This window comes from Apteryx mantelli, chromosome 16 (assembly GCF_036417845.1).
Source record: "Apteryx mantelli isolate bAptMan1 chromosome 16, bAptMan1.hap1, whole genome shotgun sequence".
Classification (NCBI taxonomy): domain Eukaryota; kingdom Metazoa; phylum Chordata; class Aves; order Apterygiformes; family Apterygidae; genus Apteryx; species Apteryx mantelli.
Window position 1 is genome coordinate 2,793,843 of NC_089993.1, and position 16,990 is coordinate 2,810,832.

General features: G+C 44.7%; 1 long non-coding RNA gene and 1 pseudogene across 1 annotated transcript; one reads left to right on the forward strand and one right to left on the reverse strand.

Moving 5' to 3' along the window:
* Positions 1-1,365: 1,365 nt before the first annotated feature.
* Positions 1,366-3,148, forward strand: LOC136993511 (uncharacterized). Its single transcript, XR_010885848.1, has 2 exons — positions 1,366-1,442; positions 2,316-3,148. It is a non-coding gene; the product is annotated as an uncharacterized lncRNA (long non-coding RNA).
* A 12,605-nt stretch (positions 3,149-15,753) lies between these two features.
* Positions 15,754-15,905, reverse strand: LOC136993519 (U1 spliceosomal RNA; annotated as a pseudogene).
* Between the last annotated feature and the right edge of the window lie 1,085 nt (positions 15,906-16,990).

Here is a 16,990-nt window from a genome sequence, read left to right on the forward strand (position 1 = left end):
CAGTGTCTTTTCAAACTAAGTATAATTTAACCATAGAACAAAAACTGGTGGGATCTCTCCTGCCTGGCAGCAGCCAGGAGACAAATACAGGGAACAATATTCAGGGGAGGCAGTTTGGATCCATCCAATTCACATTTCCAACCACCTGGAAGATCTGGTCAGCCTCGTACAAGTCTACAGCTTTGGCAGGGGGGAAAAGACGACCTTAACTCACTTCCTTTGAGCTGTATAAAAGAAGTGACCTATAATATCACCACAGGACTGACGATGTGATTCTGTGTTGCCCCTTCTACTTTTACCTTGTCTGTTTATTTCTCCCCTGATTCATTGGGCAACAAAAATACTGTGCAGAGCTAAAGCAGTGGGTCCAAGGTGAATGCAGGTCTTCACACTTGGCAGGGATGATCAAGGGCCAGTGCTGTGGGAAAGCCCAAGCTGACTTGCAAGCCAGTCTCATCCTTTTTCATTCATGTTGGAATTTGTCGCTCTCAACGTGCCAGTAACTTTCTGCCCTTTCTGTCCCCACCCCCAGCATCAAGTGCTTGGTTCTGACAGAGCCTCTGTGACTTCGAGAAGGAAAACACTGATGTGCCAGCAATTACACTGATGATATAGATAAGTTGACACCATGGAGGACCTGGTCTTGAATTCATGTGCCTTATTCTCTAACACTTTGTTCTTGGCTGCCAGGAACAGAGGGTGTTATAGAGATATGAGTAGCAAGTCAAACAATGGGAGAACCTGGTGATGGGGAAAAGGCTCAAAAGTGGCCTAAAAGTGCTTTATAAGCCATTAATCCAGTCCAGGGGAAAAAGTATTTGTTTATCTTTCCTCAGGGCTTCACAACACCCAGCTCTAAATGTCACTAACACGCAGAGGAACAGGAGAGACCATAACGCTCAGAAAATATCCCCATTCACTACGTCAAGCTCTTCCAGCAACACATCAAAAAGCTCTTCACTTTCATCAAAACCAGCCAGCCAGATCTCCACGGTTCAGGATCAAGCCCTGCTGGACTTTGTCTCCATCACTAGATTGGCCCCAGGAGAGTCATCAAGTCCTCAACCATTGGAGCAAAGAAATAAAAATTTAGCAACATCAGGTTCCAGCCCACTCAGTGCAAGAACAACTCCAGCATCTTGCCCAGCCAGCCCCAGGCTCAGTCTAACACCCAGCTCAGCCAATCCACAGCAATACTCTAACTCCTCTCCAGTCAGTCCAGGGATCAATGCAACTTCCTTCTATTCCTTTTGTCCTCACACAGCACAAAACTTACAAGCTTCAACATCAGACCACACACTGACCCCAACCAGGAAAAGCACAAGGCCTCCAACAACAATGACTCCTGAAGATAGTTCCCAGTCTCCTGACTGTTCTAATACTGAATTAAAGACTACAGGAAAGGGTTTTGAATCAGACCTGGAAGATACTGATCATGAAAGGTATGTATTGAGATCATACCCATGTTTAAATCACCACATAACTCAACGTGGTACAGGGTCATCTAACAACCTCTCATCAAATGTTTTAAATACATTTAGTGATTTAAAAGTTCCCAGTGTTTGTTTTCTAGTAATGATTGTATGTTCCCAATAAAACCTGTTCTCTGAGAAGCAAAATATCATATTTTCCATACATTCCTTTGGCTATCCAGACCTGATTATAGACCATATCTAGAGCAGATTGTCAGTCTCAGCTCCTTAAACAGGGCACAGTTTTAAGGTGGTCTCATATCCTTTCAAATGAGAAAATGCACCCCTCATTACACTAGTCACAGCCATGTGGGAAGCAGAATTGTCATAGTACAGCTCACCCCCCAACATCATTCCTCCTTTATCCTCTAATGGGCTGATATTGTTGTCATTCAGTGTTGGGCTTCCAGGTGAGTCTTAGGGAACAATGCTCCCCATTCAAGTGACACCAGTACCCCAAATCCAAATGTCACAACAAAACTGCTGTGTTTGGCTGTAGTCAGAATAGAAAGGTGTAGCCTCCCTCTATGGAGGGAAAGGAGTTTAAACTAAATGCCAATATTGACATAAAGGCAAAAAAGCCCATAAACGCAGTCTGGCCATTGGAAAAAGCCTCTCGATTAACAGCATGATCAGGCTCTGGAAGAACCTCCTAATCACAGTAGTAGCAGAGAAAACCTGCTGTTACTGTAAAGTCTGACAAAGAAGATGCGGAGATGGTATTCAGTGACATGGCAGGTTCTAAACCTCAGATTCTGGGATCTGGCCCCAGCAAGCTGGACTGATTTCACCCCAGTGAGCCTGTGAATTCCACACTACATCTGCCACTTCTTTTCTTGGCAGGAGGTTTGTAACTGCAAAGGAATTCCAAGCCATGGAGAAAGAACTAGAAGATGTAAGAGAAGAACTGAAATGCTTGAAGTGGAAAGTGACACATTGGTGAGACTGTGCAGCCCCTGGCAGAAGATAGCAAGCGTTACAACGGCTATACCCTGACTGAGCTCAAGGCAATGGTGCAGTTTGAAGATGATCCTTACAAAGCTGCACACAAAATCCTAACTGTGCTCTTCAGTGATGTATACTTGCTACAGCACTCAGTCTCTGAACAGGCCTGCAAATCAAGATCTCTGCCCAAGCCCAAAATAGACCCCGAGTTGTACACAGTGTACCGTGACATTCTGAAAAGCATATTCCCTGGAATTAGCAGTCAGACCTTGAAGGAAGAGACACAACACGTGCAGAAAAGGACCCAGAAAGAAGTGCAATAACAGCAGAGTCCACAAAATCTTCTGCAAAAAGAGAAGTCTCTGATGATTTCTGAGCACTGAACTGTGGCATGTAAAGTTAGCTGGGTCTATCCCTTCTAGGTAGGAATTTTCTGTAAACACATTGGTGAGCTCCGAGCCCTTCATGTCACTCTTACCTGATGAGACAGGGTGGGCAGATGTTTTGCATACTTTCTACATTTTTGAAAAAATTTGCCCCCTTAGTGTCTCTTTCAATATATGGATGCACCCTTGTTTCCAGTAACTACAGTTGCTGCCAAAAGAAGCCAAAGGCATTGTGTATGCAGGCAAGGGCCTTCCCCCACCCCAAACAGACCTACCAACCAGCATCTGGCTAGTTTCTATTTTCTAGAGTGTATCATTCATTAAAAGACATTACTTGTTAGAAAATTTTGCCTGTCTTTTTTTTTTTTTTCTGTCTAAAAATACCTTGCACATCAAATCAAACAACAATTGTAACTTGGACACACAATAGGATGAGACCTGGCCATGCAGCAAACCACCCTCCCCTGCCCTCCTGCATCATGGACTGCATGGGAAGAAAAGCAGGGCACACAGGCTGGTCAAGAGCTGCAGTGCACTCATACAGGTCTCCATTCTAAGTAACTGAGGGGCCAAGGGTACAAGGGTGTACAATATGCCCCTAAGTCAGTTCAGATATGATGGACATAACAATGCACCACTAGAACAGGTAAAGGTAGGAGTCTGTGACTTCCATCTTTCCCAGCCTCTGGTAACTGAGCAGACAGAACAGCTCACATAGGCTGACAACCATGCTCTGTCTTCGTGTGACAATGGTGCTCCTCTGGTGCGTGTCTTCCCTGCTCAGTGCTGGTTATCCATGCCACCTGTTTCACATAACAATCCAGCATCTGGGATATGTATGACAGAGGCCCAGGTTCTTGTGTTTTATGTATGTTAGTGCATATCTGTGTGAGATCATGCACTTTTAGTGGGCAGTGACATTCACGGACAAATACTGCTCGATTGCAGTCAAGCTCCTCTACCTTCATAATGCCAAACGTGCAGTATAACAACACTGTCACTCATTGCTGTGCTTGAACAGCAATTTATGTATTGAAAAAGCTGTCTCAGACCTGAGTTGCACAGCCTTAATTGAGGGAGAGCACACATGCATGTTCTTTATCCAGAAATCCTTGATACAGCAAACAAGGAATGACGAGGTTTGGTCTTTCCACTTACTATTAGTATTTCTGTGTTCTTCCCTACCGTCCAGGGTGTGGCTTCACAGGCCTCCGTTAGAGTCCTGTCTCACAAATAAATAACTCCACACTCTCTTGACAGAACAGATAATACAGCTGCTGCTATCAGACTGCCTCTCTACATGATCATGCCATGGCTATGGGGTACGCTTTCCATGCTCAGCACTGCAGCCATTTAGAAACAGTCTTCCATAGTAAGAGGAATCTCAGTCCCTGGTTCTGTGCTGCTACCTTGCAATCAGCAGCCCAAAGCATGGCAAGCACCTCCTGCGACCAGGCCTCTGCCTCACAGTAGAACAGTTGGAGTGCTAGAGTATTTACTAGCCTGGCTGTTGATTCATGGGCAAAAGCACAGTGTGCGTCCATGAAATGCAAATATTCCTCCTAATGGATACAGACTGGATGGACATGATTCTGGCATTCCTTTACTGAGACGTTCCTCTATTGTCACACCACCCTTCATTCCTTTTGCTTAGCCTGTACTCTTCACGTCCCTCCGTTCAGGACCTCATACACTCCAGAAACTCATGATGAACCTGCTCCTAACACTGGCCTTATTGACTAAGTACCGCTTGGCTGGGGGAAAGCCCTAACCATCCCTATGCCATTTTTCCTGCCTTTGACTGTCCCTTAAACCAGATCAAGTTTTGCTGGGCACCATCCACCAACTGCTGCGTGAGCACTCGCTCTCTCCTTCTGCTCACCTTCGTTAGCCCTGGCCCTACACACATCTGCTTTGCTGTATTTGACTATGAGAACCCCACCAATCCCCCAGACCATAAACTAAGTTGGAAGTTGTTACCTACCCAGAAGCAAATCCTATTTCCACATGTTAGCATGGTCACTTGTAAGAGGTGTCACAAAAGGCACTGCTTGGATATTGGAATGCTCACCCTCCAACAAGCACTTGGGAAGTTCATGGGAATGAGGACTTGTTAAAAGATGGTTGAGTGTGGTAGCAGAAAGCTTCTTCCCTAAAATAAAATTGACAAGCTTGTGTAGCAGCCATATTCTACCTGTTAACGCCTGAAATAGGTCTGACCACAAACTAGAGAACAAGCAAGCAGCTTTTAACTCTGTGGCGATGTAATGCCTACGCACAACTGCTGCCAGTGGCTCAGGGCTCCCTGCTGCTGTGGACACCATTTGGAAGCCAGGGGCTGAGCCACAGGAACAGAGAGAGAATTGATTTTAGGGCAGGATTATACCAAAATTGGCTCTTTGACTCCCTGAGTCAAGGAATCCATTTTCAAGGGGGAAAGGTTTCTCTGCAGGATCACCTACATTAGACTCATTCCCTGACTGAGCTGCAAAGAGCTAACAGTCCCCACTCACTGCGAAGCCGCTGCCGAGGGGGAGGACACAGCTGGGAAATTTCAGACAGGCCTGGACACTAACAGGGCCTGGATCATGAAAAGCACAGACAGTCAGTGTCAGTGTCTAGGACCCACCAGCAGACATACATGTGCATCAGGGGCTCATGTTCCTTGGTGATCATGCTACAGAGCTGAAAGATTGGCTCCTTGCAAAGGCCCCTCAAGGCGATCATTGCTGTAGAGTCTTCCCTGAGGAAAGAAGGCCACTAGTTATGGAGGGAACAGAGGAAAATGGCTCTGGAGGTCCTCTGTCCCCAGCTGGGATGCAGCAAAGAGCAACAGATGAACAACAGTTTGTCCATCAGGTTCTGCTCATGGAGCAGGAGATGTATGCACGGCTCCAGGCTACCTCTGACTGCACTTGACAGGACTGGAGTTGTAGGCAGTTTTGTAAAGAACTGGTGAGGTGGAGGGATGTCCTTGTGTTATTTTGCTCAGTACCGATGGAAGATACTGCTTCCCTGCCCTCCTGGTTCAGTCCTCCCCTTTCACAGTGTCATTGACACTTCCTAGAAGCAGTCACTCCCCTGATCCCAACTGGCAAATACTTCAAAAACCACAGCACATCTCTCCTGCACATTGCTGCTGTTTTCCTTGCCAGGCTACTGAGTATGGCAGGACAGGCAAAAAGCCACCTTTGGGTTCAGCCTGCCCTTCCCTGCACTGGATCACAGGATATGATCTCCTTCTTAATAATAATGGGGAGAAGGAGAAAACACTTGACTTAAAAAAAATAAATAAAAACAGATCATTCCCAGTGTCGCCATGGCTCAAGAACTCACAGGAGGATGGGAAGGGGCAGTACACTCCAAGGACTTGCTCTGCATTTCTGGGCTCTCCTACCCCAAGGGATTCTCGGATTGTTCTGACATTTGTATAAGAGATGCTATTTGTCTTTCAGCCTGCTGTCTCTGTATTGGTCTCTGCTGGGCTCATGGAACAGATTAAGCTCCTTCTTTCTAGCAATTCATTTTCCTTATGAGCTGATCTATGGAGCCTGGCGCAACACTTGGCTCATTCAGGTTCTCTGTACCCCACTACAGCTAGAATCTACACTGCCACGTGGCAAATTACCAGGTAGCTACAAGAATACACAAGGGTTGTACACAGTGCAATCCCTGGGGGCAGTCACAACACTGAGGCAAGGGCCCGGTGAAATAATGCGATGAAATAGCCTCCACAGGTCAGCACAGAGGTGAGCGTAGGATGGATGCAGCCTCTGGAAATGCAGGGCCCTGTCGGAGCAAATCACACACCCCAGTGAGCCCTACAGGGGATTATGACAAATTTTCTGGAAGGCTGTGTGCACAGTGGAGAGGATGTTGGTGTCTCACACAAACACACACTTCTACAAGCATTTACGTCTGTTTTCATGGCCTTTTAGGGTAATAAAATGCAGCACTCTTGTTCAGATAGGATAGAAATGGGCTGGCCCTCCTCTGACAGCGCTCACATACACACTGCTCCAGACACATTTTTCTATGACAGACCAGACCCTGTCTCTTTCAGAGGTTTCTTTTCAGAGCTTTCCACACTTTTAAGTGGACGTGGAACTGGACAAAATATAAACAATGTATGTATTAGCAATATCAATCTTCATAAGCTGTAGTTGCCTACCCTCTCTGCCCATAAAATCTTAATACAGCTGATCCTATAAGAACAGCCTCTGTTCATGAGACCAGACAATATGGTCAGACCCTCTTATTGCCTTGTATTCCTCATGTCTTCTAGTAGTAAGTTCTAGCACAGGTCTATGAATTACTTATATTAGCTTTGTGTCATCATGGACAATCCTATCAGACATTGGCCATTCTGGGGCCCTTTCAGGTTTCAGTGTCATCCTTCTTCTGGATATGGTTTGGTATGAATCACTCCCACTTATTTTAGAGATCTGCAGTATGTCTTTTACCTTGACATTGATAGTTTTTAGCAATTCCAGTGGAGCTTCCAGATTAACCAGATTCAACTAGAGCTGGCCAGTCTCGCCAGATGATCTTCCGTATGTTATTTTCCTACCGGTTTTTCCTGTCACCACCTTCCAACTAGAATTTATCAAATTTCATATTTCCTTGAGCAACTTACATTGAAGAGCCATGAAGATGATTAAGAGACTGGAGCATCTGTCATATGAGAAGAGGCTGAGAGAGCTAGGACTCTTTAGCATGCAGAAGAAAAGGGGATAGAGGGGATCTTATCAATGTGTATAAATATCTGATAGGATAGCGTAAAGAAGATGGAACCAGACTCTTCACAGTGGTATCCAGTGAACAAACAAGAAGCAGTTGGCACAGACTGAAATACACACTTTTTTTTTTGTGCATTTCAAATACACAAAAAACTTTTTTACAGTGAAGGTGGTTGAACACTGGAACAGATTGCCCAGAGAGATCAGAGAGTTTCCATCCTTGGAGAAATTCAAAATCCAAATGGACAAGGTCCTGAGCAACCTGCTCTAGTTGACCCTGCTGTAAGCAGGGGGTTGGACTAGGTGATCACCAGAGGTCCTTTCCAACCTCAATTATTCTGTGATTCTGTGATCTCCACATTCCCCTATGATAGTGGTAGGTGCTCCATTTTCTCAATGAAATAGAGCCAGAAGCTCTCATTTCCCCAAACTCACATTCTCCTGCTGTGCAAAATTGTTGTCTGCTCCATTATTTGCTCTTTTGCTGATGATGAAAGTCTCCTGGCATCTGCAACTTCTGAGCCCTAGCATCCGTCCCCTGTGGCTTACCTGCAGTAGCAGCCCAAACGACCAACTTTAGGGAACATTTGAAAAGGGCAACAGGACACACCACCTACATTTGTGCTTTACAGACTCCTTGCTTGATTCTTTTTCCTCCACTGCATTTGTACCTTTAAGACAGCTCTGCCTCTGTAAGGATGGTCTCTTCTTGCACTGCAGCACTTGAGCTACCTCACCTGCTTTTTCTCAGGTGGCTCATTGTCAGGGAGCTCATTTTGCTGGTTACTTCCTGTGGTTTGTATCCCTGTGCTTTACGATGTTCTCTCATCCTTTCCTAAGCCTTTACCTAGGTTTGCTTGGAGAGAGAACCACAGCCCTCTTCCCACACATCCGAAAGACACTTCCTGTGTCCAGTTTATTTTCTCTCTAGCTGGCCATTCCTAACACAATAACAGGGTGAGGGCTTGAATGCTTACATCCGTAGAAAGATCCATTCTGTTTGGAGAGTAACAAAATTGAGTCAGCATACCTATTAATAAAGTCGCAGCATCTTAAATATGTGGCTGTGAAAGCAATTGTTTGGCTTTCAAGTTTAGCATCCTGCTCTTGCCAGAAATATGTCCTGTTACAAGCACACCCTGTCTTAAGACTTTAGGTCTTTCTGCCTGGTATTCAGACAGAAAGGCAGTTACTCAGTCCTATTACTCTGACAAGCAAAAAGATTCAGCCATCATTCTTCTTGGACAATTCATACCGATTTGCTCTGTGCCTACACTGCTCCTTAGTCTAAATAATCCTTCTCCCAAAATGTTGCCACCTTCACCTATATAGAGGCAGACAGAGAAAGCAATCAGACACAGTGAAAAACACCAAAATAGTCCATAAATCCATGTTGCATTTTATCCTATTCTACATTTAACTATATCACATTTTTTTTCTTGAACATGTACTTTCAAGTCTGAAGAGCCAATACTAGACCAAATCATTTTTCTTTCAACTATAGATATTACATTCATTATTCTCCAGTCATACCCAGTTGTAGAGATTCATTAGTATAACACTCATTCAAGTAACATGCACTGTTCTGTATTCATCCCTAAATATAACTTGAGGACCTAAGAGCCACTGCACAGGTTAGACCAAAAGTCTATCTTCCCCAGTGTCATCTTCTAGGAGCAGATGCCTAGTCAGAAGTGTAAGGACAAGAACACTTTTCCCAGCTTCAGGCAATCTGTAGCTTGTACTGATTGATTGAGTTATTTAAGCAGCCTATTAATATTCACCATGCTGTGGCTTAGTAGGGTTCAGCCGGCTGAATAGATTCTACAGCAGATAAGTTATGTTAAACAGAGGGTCCTGATCCATGTTGTTCATAGAAACACAGAATAATTTATGTTGGAAAGGGCCTCTGGAGGTCATCTGGTCAAATCCCTTTTATCAGACAGTCTTCTAGTAAGACAAACTAATTAATAAAATTTGTGTTGCAGAAACTAAACCATGTAATACTATAAAAATCTGACCAAAAAAAAAAAAAAGAGAGAGAGAGAGAAGTCATGCAAATAACCTGCACTGGAGTTACTTGCAGATCCACTCTAGAAAACCTGAGGAGTTTTCTTCTCCCAGAAGTGCTATGTGGGGGATCATCTATGAATAGGCTAAATATGCTGTAGGAGGTTGATTTAAATCTGCATCATTGGATAAAGAAGATAAATGGCATAGTTTCTATAATGCTATTATGGAGGGTCCTTTACTGTGTATGCTTAGATCTACATACATTGCCAATTCATTTTTCAGACTTTTCATGAATATTTATCATGTGTAATTACAGTCAAAAATGGTCATTTAATCATACATTTTATGACCTTATGGTTACCCCTTCATAGTGTCAATAATAATACTCTTTCATTAGGCGAAAACTTTATGCAAAACAAGTCCACTGGCCCTTCTGGTTTATGACTTAAAACATAACAGAACTATAGTTTTAGGCAACTGTCAACATTGGTTTTATCTTTATATTCATTACTAGCATCATCTTTACTGAAATCTCAGTCACAACAGTTTGGGCCATATCCTAGATTACAATTAATCCCTTCCCTGTTCTTCCTACATGAACGTCTGCTTCCCCGCACTTGTTCTCTATTCATTTATATACCTAATTCCCTTTGCACAGTTCAATTCAACTTGACTTTGGTAATTTTCACACTAAATTTACAATCTTTGACTCCCAAGGAGAAATTGCCCTTGGAGCCCCTTTTCCTTTTCTTATATTTATATGCTTCTACAGGTGATTACTTATTCACCATGATTTGGAACCCTCCTGGGCATCTCCTCCCCCATGGAGTTTTGACAGGCAAACAAGTGTCCAGCAAGTAGAAAGGCTATAGAAAAGAAGTGGACAATTTGGAAAGCAAGTGAACTTAAGACAGAATACTGGAGAGAACTGCTGGATTTTGCATTTGAATTTGCAGCTCAATGAGACAAGCAGGTTTCTCTCTGTGATCCAAACCTCAAACTCCTAGGAAGAGACAACTTGAACACCTACTGCAAGCTTCATGTAGCAAGAGCCCTGATACCGAGGCACCAGTCCGTGCCACAATTAGGCCAGAAGAGGAACTGAAGCTTGTGCTCCCACTCTTACCTTGCAGCAAGTGGAAAACACAGTCTTGCCAAGCTGGAACTCCATTTTATGTCCCGTTTGAATAACCATTGCTGAGCTTAGACTGAGCATAGCATGTGAGTAGACAAAAAAGACCCCTTTTATTCCCATACCATTAGCAGATCACCAAGCTGCAGATCTCCCTAGGGCCCTACTGCTCCTCCCACAGGAGAAGACTGACACTGGGAGATCCTGAAGGACTCCAGATCTGGATATACGAGGACAGAATGTGCATTGATGCAAACTAGATCTTAGCTTCTTGCAGATTTACTGTGAAGAGTACATTTTCTCAACGTCCCAAAGAGTGTGATTAAAATACATATCAAAGCCTTGCTGGGTCAGTGGGTTTTGATCAGATCCCAGTGTTTTGTGTTAATATTCAGAGATACATTACCATCCCAGGGAGATGAATAATAGGAGCTATTTTATTTCTCTGACAATATTAAACATAATGAATAGTCTTGCTATCATCCCACATTCTTCTCCATGAATTCTGACCACAGACAGATCTCCTGTTGGTAATGGAAATGTCAGTTTGATTCATCTGCTCACCAACAAACCTTACCAAATAATTTCCAGCATAAAGCAAGCCATCCAAAAACATTCACTTGGAAACAAGCCAGAATCAACATTCATTGCAGAAAAGTTGTTTTCATTGTTTAGGTTTATACTATTTCAGTGAGCTTTTCTACTTACTTCCTTTTTAGTAATGCCTCCAGCAGACCAGGAGAGTAAATCAGATCATAAGACTTCTGCTAATCTGCAAATATGAAATTATAATTGGCAGACTCAATTTTTTATTATACAACTAGATGACAACAGCAAAGGTACCCTTTCTGCAGTGCCAGATCCATGCTGATCTAGGCCTTTAATCAGTGAGAGAGAATACAGATTATAATGTAGCAAAGGAAAAACTTTCACTATTAGGACAGTCAAGTACTGGAACAGGTTGCCCAGAGACATTGTGCAGTTTCCATCTTTGGAGGTTTTCAAGACCAATCTAGATGAAGCCCTGAGCAACCTCATGTGGTCTCCTAGCTGCTCCTGCTTTGAGCAGTAGATTGGACTAGAGACCTCCTGAGGTCACCTCCAACCTCAGTAACTCTTATTTTGTGATTCTATCATATGCTGTGCTGACTTGAGCTTGGTTAGCTTTTCCAAAAGGTCATTTTTATGCCAGTTCTAGCATCGTGTATAGCTTCTTATGAGTTTAAGTGCTGAATGTATTAATGTTGATATATTTTGCATTATTTCTTCGTCTGAATTCTTTATACCATCAAAAAAAAATTGTCAGTCTGAAATATTCTGGATAACAAAGATACTCTGTTGCTCCTATGCAACAAGCTAAAAGGACTGATATTCAACCTGACATACATTAAATGAATCAAAACTGAATACCTGGTAAATTTTAAAAGTATATGTATTTGTGGTTCACACACAGATAAGATTTTGCCTACACTACTTAACAGTGTGATAAAAAATATACAAAATAATCAAAGAAGTTTATGCAGATCTTGGGGGACAGGTAAATAAATAACAGAAAATAAAAAGCAATCTGGATTGCACAGAAAGTTTTGCACCAACAAACAGGGAATCTCAAGACTAGTACATATAAAGTAAGATTTCTAAGAGCCAAAAATGCAGGATGGGAAAAATGGACTTTATCTTGGAAAGGAGTGGCTCTGAGAAAGTTTTAATGATGCAGCAGTAGACTGCTGGCTGAACATGAGCTCCCTGTTCAGCATTGTCTCATTTCAGACATTCACCAAATGACATTTTCCTTTTAAAGAACTATAGGGAGATCCATGGAGATCTATAAACAAGATAACTCTGCTAAGAGGACAGAGATATACTGTTTCGGCAGGCAGCAGTGTCCACAACTAGACCATGTTCAGTTCTGACATCCACAAATCAGGAATAGAAGATTCAGAGAAGAGTCGTGCAAATCACCAAAGGATTGGCAAGAGCACACCGCAACTGAGCCTACACTATCGGACAGGGATGCCTCACAGTGTTCCCTGGTGCTGGTCTCTGAGCACTGTGGCCACACCTGGAGAAGCACCACAAGCTCAACTTTTCTAAGAGCGCACAAAGTCAGGGAAGTCCAGGCACTATCAGGTGATGTGTTTTCCTCCTGTCAAGTAGTAATGCTCATAAACCAAAGGAATGAGACAACATAGCAATAACATTAGAAATTATTTCAGCATCCTTCCCTCCCTGCATTGACTTAATGTTTGCTAACACTTAGCATGAAAATCCTCTTTGGCATCCTAAGTGTACCAAGCACAACTATACGCGTGTTCATGGAGCGCCTTCTGTCCAAGACACCAGATATACACACACAGGGGAACTCCTACCCAGTAGCTTAACAATAAGAACATAACAATAGTTGCACTGGGTCAGATAAGGTCCACCTAGCCCAGTATCCTGCCTCTAGGTGGTTATTCCTCCCTAGGTGCAGGACTCTGCACTTGTCTTTGTTGAACTTCAGGAGATTCCTCTCCGCCCACCTCTCCAGCCTGTCCACGTCTCTCTGAATGGCAGCACAGCCCTCTGGTGTATCAGCCACTCCTCCCAGTTTGGTATCATTAGCAAACTTGCTGAGGGTGCAGTCTGTCCCTTCATCCAGGTCATTGGTGAAGTTGAACAGGGCTGGACCCAGTACTGACCCCTGGGGGACACTGCTAGCTACAGGCCTCCAACTAGACTGCACCGCTGATCACAATCCTCCGAGCTCTGCCATTCAGCCAGTTCTCAAGCCACCTCACTGCCCACTCATCTAACCCACACTTCCTGAGCTTACCTATGAGGATGTTATGGGAGACAGTGTCAAAAGCCTTGCTGAAGTCAAGGGAGACAACATCCACTGCTCTCCCCTCATCTACCCAGCCAGTCATTCCATCAGAGAAGGCTATCAGATTGGTTAAGCATGATTTCCCCTTGGGGAAGCCATGCTGACTACTCCTGATCACCTTCTTGTCCTCCACATGCTTGGAGATGGCCTCCAGCATGAGCTGCTCCATCACCTTTGCAGGGATGGAGGTGAGGCTGACTGGCCTGTAGTTCCCTGGGTCCTCCTTCTTGCCCTTTGTGAAGACTGGGGTGACATTGGCTTTCTTCCAGTCTTCAGGCACCTCTCCTGTTCTCCATGACCTTTCAAAGATGATGGAGAGTGGCCTAGCATTAACATCCACCAGCTCCCTCAGCACTCGTGGGTGCATCCCATCAGGGCCCATGGATTTGTGGGTGTCAGGTTTGCTTAAATGGTCTCTAACCCCATCCTCCTCGACCAAGGGAAAGTCTTCCTTTCTCCAGACTTTCTCGCTTGTCTCCAGGGTCTGGGATTCCTGAGGGCTGGCCTGAGCAGTAAAGACTGAAGCAAAGAAGGCATTCAAAAACTCTGCCTTCTCTGCATCCTTTGTCACCAGGGCACCCACCCCATTCAGCAATGGGCCCACATTTTCCCTAGTCTTCCTTTTGCTACTGCTGTATTTGAAGAAGCCCTCCTTGTTGTCCTTGACATCCCTGGCCAGATTTAATTCCAAGTGGGCCTTAGCCTTCCTCATCGCATCCCTGCATACTCTGACAGCGTTCCTATATTCCTCCCAAGAGGCCTGTTCCTTCTTCCACATTCTGTATGCTTCCTTCTTCTGTCTGAGTTTTGCCAGGAGCTCCTGGCTCATCCATGCAGGTCTCCTGCCCCCTTGGCTTGACTCCTTACTCATAGGGATGCTCCGATCTTGAGCTTGGAGGAAGTGATGCTTGAATATTAAGCAGCTCTCTTGAACGTCCCTTCCTTCTAGGGCCCTAACCCATGCGATTCCTCCAAATAGGTCCCTGAAGAGGCCAAAGTTTGCTCTCCTAAACTCCAGGGTTGCGATCCTACTTAGTGCCCTGCCTCCTCCTTGCAGGATCCTGAACTCCACCATCTCATGGTTGCTGTAGCCAAGGCTGCTCCCGATCTTCACATCTCCAACCAGTCCTTCTTTGTTTGTTTAGTACGAGGTCCAGCAGCACACCTCTCCTCGTTGGCTCCTCCACCACCTGTGTCAAGAATTTATCACCAATGTTCTGCAGGAACCTCCGGGACTGTTTGTGCCTAGCTGTGTTGTCTCTCTCCAGCAGATATCAGTGTGGTTGAAGTCCCCCATGAGAACCAGGGCCTGGGATCGTGAGGCTACTTCCAGTTGTCTGTAGAAGGCCTCATCAACTTCCTCTTCCTGATCAGCTGGCCTGTAGTAAACACCCACCACAGTGTCACCCATGCTAGCCTGCCCTTTAATCCTTACCCATAAACTCTCAACTCGCTCTTCATCCACCCCTAGGCAGAGCTCGATACATTCCAGGTGCTCTCTCACATAAAGAACAACTCCACCACCTCACTTTCCTGGCCTGTCTTTCCTAAAAAAGCATGTAGCCATCCATGACAGCACTCCAGTCATACAAGCTATCCCACCATGTCTTTGTAATTGCATTGAGATCATGGCCCTGCGACCACACACAGATCTCTAGTTCTTCCTGTTTATTCCCCATGCTGCGTGCATTGGTGTACAGGCATTTCAGGGAGGTGATCGAGCATGCAGGTTTCCCAGGAGGGATACAAGAGGATCCTCCATAGCCACATCCCATGCGCACTTCTCCGGCTGCATTCACCCGCTGGAGGCATCCTGAGTTGAGCCACATTTTGCCGACTACCCTGTCTCTATAACTCTCTCCTTCCCCCATCTTCCCTGGTTTAAAGCCCTCCTTACCAGGTTGGCCAACCTGTTGGCAAAGACATGCATGCCCCTCTTAGTGAGGTGCATCCCATCTCTCCCCAGCAGTTGTCAATCTTCAAACAGGGTCCCATGGTTGTAGAAACCAAAACCCTGTTGCCAACACCAGTGGCGCAGCCAGCTGTTGACTTGGAAAATCCATCTCTTCCTCCTCCCATCCTTCCCCCTCACTGGCAGGATTGAGGAGAAAATGACCTGGGCTCCCAGACCCTTGATCACCATCCCCAGAGCTCTGAAATCCTGTTTGATGGTTTCCAATTTGCCCTTAGTATCATTAGTACCCACACGAAAGAGCAAAAAAGATAAAAATAAACAAGCTTCCCTGAATTTGGGGAAATCGCAGGGGTCAGCACACCCAGAGTGCAAAGGATGAGCCTCACCCTGGGAAAACCACCTGCCTGATCATAGTGTCTCCCCTGCCAGGTAAGTAAGTATTCTGGCTGCTGTTTAATGAACATCTCTGCTATCAGGCAGAAAAGGAGAAGTCTTAGTGACAAGAATAAAAGGGCCCAAATGCTCCCACTCCATTGTCTTTACTGCAGTGGTCAGCTCTTCTCCCAGGTACAGCGCATGCCTTGGACAGAATATCAGTATCCTGAGAAACTTTCAGCAGTCAGAGCAGCTCTTGTCTTCCTCTACCCCTTATTTCTACCACACTTGCTTTCCATAGGAGCCTGTAACCAACTCCTGTTTCAGCTCCACCTATACTGACTGGGATACACTTTGGAGATAAATCCAAGCCATAGGGCTCAGCTGGCCTCACATGCTCAGGAGGCAGCAGCTGAGCACTGGGCTCCTCCTGGCCCTTACAACGGCTCTGAAATGCAGTCTCAAAATCTAAAACTTGAAACCAAGAAGTCCTGTTTAGCACTGTATCTGCCTGCCTCCTCCAGGACCAGGAGACTTTAAAATAGCAACTGGCTTCTTTGCTGAGCAGAGACCTCACTATTTCTGAGTTTCTTTAACATTTTCTGACATTCAACTCCTAAACATGCTTACTTCAGCATGCTGGACTTTCAAAAAACCACCAAGAAACTCCTTTTCCAGTAAGATAAAAATCAGCTAAGGAATACAGGCAACCAAGCTCTGAAACAACAGATCAGATCTGAGTATGAGGAAACAATTGAATACAAGTCAATTTTATCTATTTAAGGTCTTGCCTTAGGTTTATGGTTCCCCAGAATGCCCTTCCTCTTGGCAAAACTGCACAGAATCTATGCACACTGACGTTTTTGGAAGTCCAAAGAGCAATAGAGCAGCAACACACTAAGAATTTATGAGACAAGTTGATTTTAGTCACACAATGCAAAAACAGACCTTGAGGGAGTGAGAAGCTAAAGGCAGGACCTTACTGTGGTCTTGTTATGTAATCGGGATCTTCCCCCCCCCCAAAAAAGGAAACAGCATAGTTGGGGAAAGCTGCCAGCAGATCACAAGGTGGTGATTTTCCTCTCTTAATAAGAGCCAAAGCAGTGAGCTGTGGGTGGACAACTGTGCAGTGTTGGAAATTATAGCC